Source organism: Spermophilus citellus (genome assembly GCF_964194105.1).
Source record: "Spermophilus citellus genome assembly, chromosome: 16".
Classification (NCBI taxonomy): Eukaryota; Metazoa; Chordata; class Mammalia; order Rodentia; family Sciuridae; genus Spermophilus; species Spermophilus citellus.
Window position 1 is genome coordinate 42,976,321 of NC_138196.1, and position 9,321 is coordinate 42,985,641.

General features: G+C 36.4%; 1 protein-coding gene across 6 annotated transcripts in view; it reads right to left on the minus strand.

Annotated features, from left to right (window-relative positions):
- Positions 1-8,531, minus strand: part of DLC1 (DLC1 Rho GTPase activating protein) — a 391,806-nt gene extending 383,275 nt beyond the window's left edge. For 3 of the 6 annotated variants that reach the window (XM_081269382.1, XM_081269381.1, XM_081269379.1), the window contains exon 1: positions 7,448-7,727. The gene's annotated coding sequence lies outside the window, so the exon portion shown is untranslated. Of the gene's footprint in view, positions 1-7,447; positions 7,733-8,238 lie in introns of those variants that run through there. The other 3 variants (XM_081269380.1, XM_081269383.1, XM_081269386.1) reach the window with 3 other exon arrangements.
- Between the last annotated feature and the right edge of the window lie 790 nt (positions 8,532-9,321).

Sequence of the window (9,321 nt, forward strand, 5' to 3'; positions counted from 1 at the left end):
TGGAGTGAATTAGACAACTAGGATAGACAATCAACAATCTAGAACAGACGTGAGTTTAGCTTAATACAGTTCTTCAAATGTGTGGTGAAGTAATGCCAAAGTGACCCCTCATCACACATCAGTTATGCAGGCCCAAATGATGTTCCTTTTTTCTCAATGAAACGGTCAAAAAATCAATTATCCAGCAAACTAGATTGTGCACATTGGGACACTTTCCCACTGCCACCCAACTCAACAACAAAATGAAGAGAAATGCTTTTCACTGACAACTAAAGTATCAAGATGCTCATGTGCAGCCAGAAGGCTCAGTGGAGATAAGAATTTTTTAAAATTTCCTTTTTGAGCAAAACCCAAAAATGTTAAACACTTCTAAAAAGCATTTCTATGAGTTTAGTCAAGACAACCAACTTTATTAAGAGATAATTAGTGCTCTTTCTTTGAAATATTTACGTTATGTAATCCACATTAGAGGAAGATAGAATTAAGTTGTGGGGAAAAGTTTTAATAATACAATGCAAGAATTTATCTCCTAAGAGTCTATGCAGATGTTCCTTCTTTAGCAGCAATATGTCCCTTAATCCCTCACTAAGTCATTCTCCATGTACTTTTTTTTTATTTTATTGTTGGTTGTTCAAAACATTACATAGTTCTTAATATACCATATTTCACAGATTGATTCAAGTGGGTTATGAACTCCCATTTTTACCCCGTATACAGATTGCTGTGTCACATCAGTTACATTTCCATTGATTTACAAATTGCCTTTCTAGTGACTGATGTATTCTGCTGTCTATCCCATTCTCCACTATCCCCCCTCCCCTCCCCTCCCCTCCCCTCCCCTTCTCTCTCTCCATCCCCTCTACTTTAAATCGTTTCTTCCACTTATATAATTTTTCTCCTACTCCTCTTTTCCTCTTATATGTAATTGTGTATAACCCTGAGGCTCACCTTCCAATTCCATGCAATTTCCCTTAACTCTCACTTTCCCTCCTGCCTATCATCCCTGTTTAATGTTATTCTTCTTCTCCAGCTCTTCGTCTCTACCCTGTCCTTGGTTACTCCCCTTATATCAAAGAAGACATTTGACATTTGTTTTTTAAGGATTGGCTAGCTTCATAGCAGCACAATTCACGATAGCAAGATTGTGGAACCAACCTAGAAGCCCTTCAATAGATGAATGGATTAAAAAAATGTGGCATTTATACACAATGGAGTATTACTCTGCAATAAGAAATGACAAAATCATAGAATTTGGAGGGAAATGGATGGCATTAGAGCAGATTATGCTAAGTGAAGCTAGCCAATCCTTAAAAAACAAATGTCAAATGTCTTCTTTGATATAAAGGGAGTAACCAAGGACAGGGTAGAGACGAAGAGCTGGAGAAGAAGAATAACTGTACTTTTATATTCTTTGTCTAATGCTGGAATTTACTCATTATACTTCATTAGTTCTCAATGGAAAACATAAAAACTCCTGTTGAATTTTTTTTATTAGTAAATTGCTCAATGGAGATTGAAATACTACATATGAAACAGATTCCTTGTCTTTAAGCTGTCTGGAAGTCACAGAAATGTTAGCAGATTAGAATATAAACCATGTATAATGGGCCAAATAGAATAAGTAAGATATCACTTTTTCTGAGAGGAACATCCAAGTTCCCAACACTTTTGGTTTTCAGAAGAAAAATGAAGAAAGTAGGCACAGAAATTAAAAATATTCTTTTAATGTTAATCTATTTTTTAATTTATATCTCAGAGCTTTTATGGAACTTGGAAAAATTTTTTCTCATTCTTTGCTCTCAGAATAGAGTCACTCTAGGAATCAGGCAAATTTGAAAATTAACCCTTGCCCTCTACTAGAAGTCCGCTCATCAGAAAAGAGCAGGGTGTTGCAAAATTGGAAGCTATTATTTCGGTGGTGCCCTATTTTTACCTCCAGGTTCCTGAGCAGTATCTAATTTTCTCGAAGGGAGGAGTCCAAATCCTGGCAGGGCTTGACTTACCACCTACTTTATAGCTCAGGGCAGTCAGTCATGGAGATTCTCTTAAGGTTTTCTTAAGCCACCCACGAGAAATCTGAGGAAATCTTGGAACATTCATGGTATTTTTCCTGCTATCACTAAGACCTTTCTGGGGATGTGTGGTTTACAGGAGTCCTTGATTTAAAACAATCATGAGAGATAATATTTTCTCACAGATGCAGCAATTTCCCAATACATGGTTTTTTTTTGGGGGGGGGTCTCTATTTTTTGTCTTTCAAAAGCATAAAGCCTTTTCAATAGTGTTTAACCCTATAAGTTCAGAGAACCTGTGGCATTTAGTACCACACTGTGCCTTAGATGAGTTATGCAAAGCAATAACTGATTAATGAATCATCACTTTGCAGTATCTCTTCTCTATAGAATCCCTTATCACCAAGGAAAAGTATTGCCTTCTCTGTAACTTTTTTTCAGTTGGAATTTTTCATGCAACAAGAAATAGCTTAGAGTTAAATTTGGTGCTAAAAGTCTGGTGCCTCCCCCACCCCTTTTTTGTATGGCAAAGTAATATGATTGAAATGTGGTTTCCCCTCATTATAAAAAGATATTTCTGTGCAATAAGGGATGTGGGTTATAATGCTTTATCATCATCATAGTGAGTTGTGGATTTGCTTAAGTGGTCACTTTATTTTTAGCTTTGTTATCATTTCTAAGAACACTCCAACAGTAGACATAGTAATCACTAAGTGTAAATAGAGATAACAGCTACATGAACACAGGTGCTCAAATAGCAAGGTGACAACAGGGGACTGAGGTTTTAGTCGTTACATAAGCTCAGTTTTTACTGAAGTCAAGAAGAAGAAATTGTTGGAGTCTTAACCAATTCCATTAGTTCAGTATCCTTTTAGATGTCGATGCCTCTGATACAGCTTTCATCTTACTTATGCTTAATATCCATAATTTTACTTCATTCTATTTTCTACCTATATACATTTGCACTTGATTTTATCACTGCTTGCTTTCTATATGGACTCATGTAACTCTTCTTTTTTTAAATTTTTTTTTTGGTTGTTGATGGACCTTTATTTTGTTCATTTATTTGTATGTGGTGCTGAGAATCTAACCCAGTGCCTCACACATGCGAGGCAAGCACTCTACCACTGAGCCACATCCCCAGCCCTGGAATTACGTAACTTTTCATTTAAAACTATTTGTAGAAGCTCATGATTCTGGTTCTTAAGCAATATTAAGGGAATCAGAAACTTTTCATGATAATGATCATAGTAAAAGCAGAAAAATTTCCATTTATTAAGCATGTGTAATGGATCAGGTACTATGTTTGGTGTGTTACTTATAATATCTCCTTTAGTAGTAATATAAAATACTCATAAATAAGAAGAAATGTTTGCAGGACTAAGTAAATAGCTTAATATCAAATAACTTTTGCTGGGCAGGGATTATTATCTCCTTATTTTGTAAAGGCAAGATATTGTTAAAGAATCCTTTTTTTCCCCCTGATGCTTCGTTATTTGCCTAAATTCTATGTGACTTCGTTTTAATCACTTCTATAATGGAAATATTGAAAAGTTGCTGAGGGGAAATAATAACAATGAACTAACATAATCATAATGAGATAATAACACGCACAGAGCACTTAGTTTAAGGCACACTGCAAGTACTCATGGAGGCTCAGTGCCACTCTGGGTGGCTGCTGCTGCTGCTGCTGATGGTGGTGGTGGTGATGGTGATGGTGTTGATGGTGGAGATGATGATAATGATGATGATGGAGATGATGAGAAGGACTCCATCAACTTTTGACTGATCTTGGGTGCAGAATTCATGGCTGAGTATGAGCTAAATTTAACTCTTGCCTTTATTTCAGTATATAGGTGTGATCAGACCAAAAAGTAAAATCCAATGATTCAAGGACTCAAATGGCATAGAGTCAAAGCCAGCACTCTGAGCCTGCCCAGGACTTTTCTGGTGAAACACTCTGTTTAAATTGTGGAAAAATCACTAGTGCTCTGTTTTCTCTGCTCTCATGTAACTTTTCATTTCAAAAAGCCTAGGGCTGTGGCTCAATGGTAGAGTGCTCGCCTGGCATTTGTGAGGTACTGGGTTTGAGCCTCAGCACTACATAAAGATAAATAAATAAAGGTATTGTCCATCTACAACTAAAAATTATTTTTAAAGTTTTTAAAAAATGAAGGCCATATATGTCTCAAAATTCTAAGCTAGCAAATATCAACACATAACCACAGAAATAAATTCTATATCACACTAAAGCCAATCAAGAGTAGTACTTCTCCATAAACCTGTTTGACTTAAATTGTGCTGAATTTTATTAGACCTATTCTCCTGTACAATTATTGACATTTCTCTATTTTGAAAATAAAATTCCTGCCCCAGGTCTGGGTCATATTCCATTTGACCCTGTGTTATTCCATGACAGTTTCTAAAGAGTTGATCACATTGTAAGACAATGCAGTCACAGTTCATTCATTTTGCAAGAAAAAACAAATAAAAAATACATAAATTTTAATTGCCCATTTAGACTTAAGGCCATGGGACCTAATCCTCTATAAATAAGATTAAACTATTCCTTAAGAATTTGTAGCAAGGTGTAAGGTAAGGATAGGTTTGGCAAAATGTAGACAAATTCCTTTTATTAAATTATAATCTTCTTTAAAAAAAACAAACGATGAGCTCCCTTACTAGTAATTGTGCTGTCAATTATAGTAAATGCTGACTGCATCTACTCCTTATTTCATAAACACAGAGTGTGGTGACTCTGGAGGTGTTGAATAGTGTATCTTTTAGGTGGTATTAATATTAGGAAAGTCAATCTGGTTCAAGAAAATGAACCAAACCAAACCAAACCAAGAAATATTACCCCAGTATCATAACACACATTCTCTCCAAAGAAAGGTCATCTGTTAGAAATGGAATATACTAGTTTTATGAGACAGGTTCTTGCTTGGAAAGTACAGTGCTTCAGTCCTACACAGCAGTGTATATTGTCAGATATGATATATGATACAGATGACCCAGCCAACTCTCCCATTTTACACTGCACTGGTGAGACATTCATTTATATACTGTAAAAAAAGTCTGTATTCTGTAACTGAAGGACTTTGTAGAAGGCTTAGTGTAGATATATGAACCAAAGGATTGGAAACAATCTGTAGAAATGAAGGTGAAATAAACTGGGATTAGTTGGTCTAGAAATGTACATTTATGTTTTCATAGTCCATTTGAACTTTTTACATTTCCATTGAAGAAAAAGCACGTAGAACTAAAAATAGGCTGAAGCAATAGAAATTTAGGTTAGATTAAAAAAAAGGCTGAGTATATGAAATTCTTAAACCAATTCCAAAGGAGGAATTGTAAAGTTCCTTCTGAATGTCACTGGTTGGGATAGTTGTTTTTTATGATATCATTTGGATACAAGGATGTGAAGTAGACAAACTCTTTTCTAGACCTGTTTTTTAAAAAATGCTAGTTTTAAATTAATATAATCATTAGCATATGAATAATTTTCTTGAATGAGCATGAAACATAAATAGTCATAAAACAATTTACTCCTCTAAAGAGTTTTTGAAGCCAATAAATCTTTTTAAGGAAACATTTGCATTTGAATAAACTATATGATTTAGTGAATTTGATTGTTTTTTAAAAATCATGTTTTTTCTTCATTAGTCACATTGGTATAGCTTTAAATCTTTGTGTTTCTTCATTAGAAACTCTAGTTTTCTTTCTGCAAAGTAATCTTCCAGTGGACGGGGTCATACTTCATCATGCATATTTATTATTTGAGAGAAAGACATTGCGGAATGAAGATATCTAAATGACAAATCAAGGCACTGTGGTAGTACTATCATCACTTCTTTGAGCCAGCAGTATGACCTTGGACAGGTCACCTCTGAATGCCATTCGTCAGCTTCCTCATTGACAAATTCAAGAGAATATTGAGAAGTTGTGAACTCTTATGCTCTTTCCTTCTCTATGTTTTATTTAAGAATTTTATTGTCATACTATAAATAAGTCAAAATTTCTTCCCTTCCTCCCTTCCTTCCTCCCTTTTTCCCTTCCTTCCTTTCCTCCTTCCCTCCTCCTCTCCCTCTTTATCTCTCTTTCCCTCCCTCCCTCCCTCCCTCCTTCTTTTCTTCCTTCCTTTCCTCATTTTCTTTTCGTGGAGCTGGGGATGGAACCCGGACCTCATACATGGTAGGAAAGTACTCTACCACTGAGCCACACCCCCAGTCTACAGAATTTCATTTTTAACATTTAAAAAATAAATGCTGTTTCTCATATTTTAATTTTATCATAACTTGAATTGTTAGTGAACAACTGAAAGTCATCAGTGTATTCTTAATTTCTGATCCAACTGTCAAAACTTCCCTCCTTTACTATGTTTTCTCATGCATCTTATACATTTGGACATTCATGTGAATAGTATTCCCTTTACATACCATTTTATATTATTTCCACAAGATAATTTTTATTCTGAGTATTCAGGAATATAACAGTATGTTATTTATTATAAGTCCATGCTACTTTAATCCTTACTAAATTTCTTTACTCATAGAACACATATTTAAATGTGAAGACATATTAGAGATTAGAAGGCATAACAGAAGACATATTTTATTCTAGTGGAAATGTAACTTTAGATTATACTATGTATGGACATATGATCAGTTTTTGTGTGATTTTACTGATTTTGGCTACTTTGAAATAGGAGTGTCATTGTCATTGAGATTTTCTTCAGTTATTCAAAACAGTCACACAAAATATGATCTAAGGATTGAATGAAGGAAATTTAATATGAATTAAGTCCACTTCTGATGTTTACATTTCCCAAACTCACGTTAAATACAGTTAGGACAGACGTAGTATCTGAAATTTCAAGTTGACCACTTTAAAAACATGAAATCTTTAGGATGTACCATAGCAGCTTGTGGCTGAAACTGGCTTGGGGAAATAGTGAAGAATCCAGCCTTCACAGTGTTAATTGTGACACACACAAAAAAATTCTTTGGGCGCTCATGATTAAGAAAAAAGTCACTCTAGTGCTATCTACCCTTTCCTTTGGCAAAAGAAGGGGCAATTCATTTACACCTCACCCTTAATGTGTGAAGAGATGAGATTTGTTTCATACTCTGCCATGTGGTAGAAAAACAGTCCTTATAGCTCTATTAATAAATAGGAATAAGAAGGAATGGAAACAAAGTGTGACTTTAGAGAGGAAAAGAGGAAAATCTGTATGGAGTCTATTTTAGAAATGACATTTGGCTAAAAAACGACTTGACTCACAGTTTTCTACTTACTAAACATTTTCCACTTCTGGAACCAGGGCTTAGCTCTGAAACCTAGGAAATCACCAACTCTGCGCAAGATGCTAACATTTCTCTCCCTCTTGCTTCTTCAAAGATTACCTCTAAGCATAGACAATCTGAGCTTCTTACCTAGACAGGAGGAGACGCAAAGCCAGGGCATGACACCGTCCAGACTCGGGCTAGGAGAGCAGTCGGTCCCGTTAGCTTCTCCAAAATATAAGTCCACATTTCGTGGTTGAGATCATGGCTCTATTCTAGGCAGTTTTACGCAGTGTGTGATTCTAACAAAAACACCCTCCGCAGCTGGAGGGAGCCTCCGCTGAAGCCGGATCCTGTCAAGGCGTTCCTAGTGACTTCTGTCTACTAAATTCAGACTGATGTTTTGCGAAAGGGGCCTCCACCACCAGGCCCAGATTGCCTGGAAAGTATTTCCTGCCTCTGAGAAGTGTGCATGTGAGAGAGGCTGCACGAAGCAGAGGGGAGGGGTGGAGAGAGGGCAGGGCGCCTGGGCTTTTAGGAGTTCTGAGTTTTCACAGAAGTGAAGTGAGTTTGTCAAAGCTCTTGAGGTGATTAGCTAGAGAGTCATAAGGTCCTAAAGCTCTTTCTATCCCACACTTGGGAGAAAAAGGAAAAGAAAAAAAGAGAGAGAGAGAGAGAGAGAGAGAGAGAGAGAGAGAGAGAGAGAGAGAGAGAGAGAGAGAAAAGAAAACATAGTTTTACCCCCATCGACAGTCTCTCCACTATGTTGAATGTATAGACACAGCTTCATCAAAAGACCTTTGCCAGGGCTCATTTCTAAAGATCTTTTAAGAGAGCAAGATGAATTGAGAGCTTTGAATAGTCATTCTTCTGAATTTTACCCCCCACCACACACATGCTTTTAAAAATATTACTTAAAATTCAAAATGCTGCAGCCTTACATTTTGTACCTGAGAAAATCTGTAAGTCGAATCCCAAGAATCCAGTAAATGGAAATGTTTTCTTCAGGACCTCTCTGATCCCAAGAATTCTTCACAGAATAAAGTAGTTTGTGTCACAGCACATGGAGCATTACCTCCAGTCTGAATCCTCCAGTTACACAAACCCAGGGCTGGAAAAGCAGAAGACAGACTCCATCTTGATCATATTAGAGTCTTGCTGACATTAAACACTTGCAACTGCTTCCATCTAGCATGACACAGTCCCTGAATCACAGCTCTAAAGCGGCGCACAGTATCTGCATCCTTTGTCCGACACAAATTTTGTGAACTATCATCTGTTTATCTTTTCTGCTTTCTTGTGCCTCCACTGAATGACTTCCTCCTAGCTGCTCCAGGCTGGGAACTTGGACTACCATTTGGTTTTGATTAAAACCAGACAGCCAACTCTAGAGAATTTAGGGAATAAGCTAATGGAAACTGCAAGTATGGCTTTAATTAGTGCATCAATTAATAATAGATGTTAGCTCATCTTATAATAAGATGTCACAAACACAAACGCAGAGGAAGCTAAAGTCATTTTAGCAAAGGACTTATATCAATTTTCCATCTTTTCTTACCCCAAATTCTCCCTAAGGAAAGTGGAAGGAAAGATGAGGTATGTGGCCTTGGGACATTCAGGTTGTGGAGAAACTAGTGGGGCAGTTTTGTTATTTATACCAGAGAAGCAGGAAACAGCATCGCTAAGTTTGATTATCTTGTTTGATTGAGATTACTCAGTAATGTTTCCCTCCACTTTACTTGTGATCAATGGATTCTGTTGCTATTTATGACTTAAACAATTTTTTTTTTCAGCAACTGGCAATCTAATTATTGGGTCTGCATGTGGGTTGAACATTTTTAGAGTTTTTCAATAATGGGAAGTGTGAGAATAATTCCAATCCCAATAGGATATATGAGTGACATATAAGGAGGTACAAATTAATTAAGCCTGTTTGCTCTTATATCCATCCTTTTCTGCTCTGCAATCATAAGTAGTTTTCATTGCTCATGTTTATTCTCAGTTTGCTCTAATTACGACAAAGG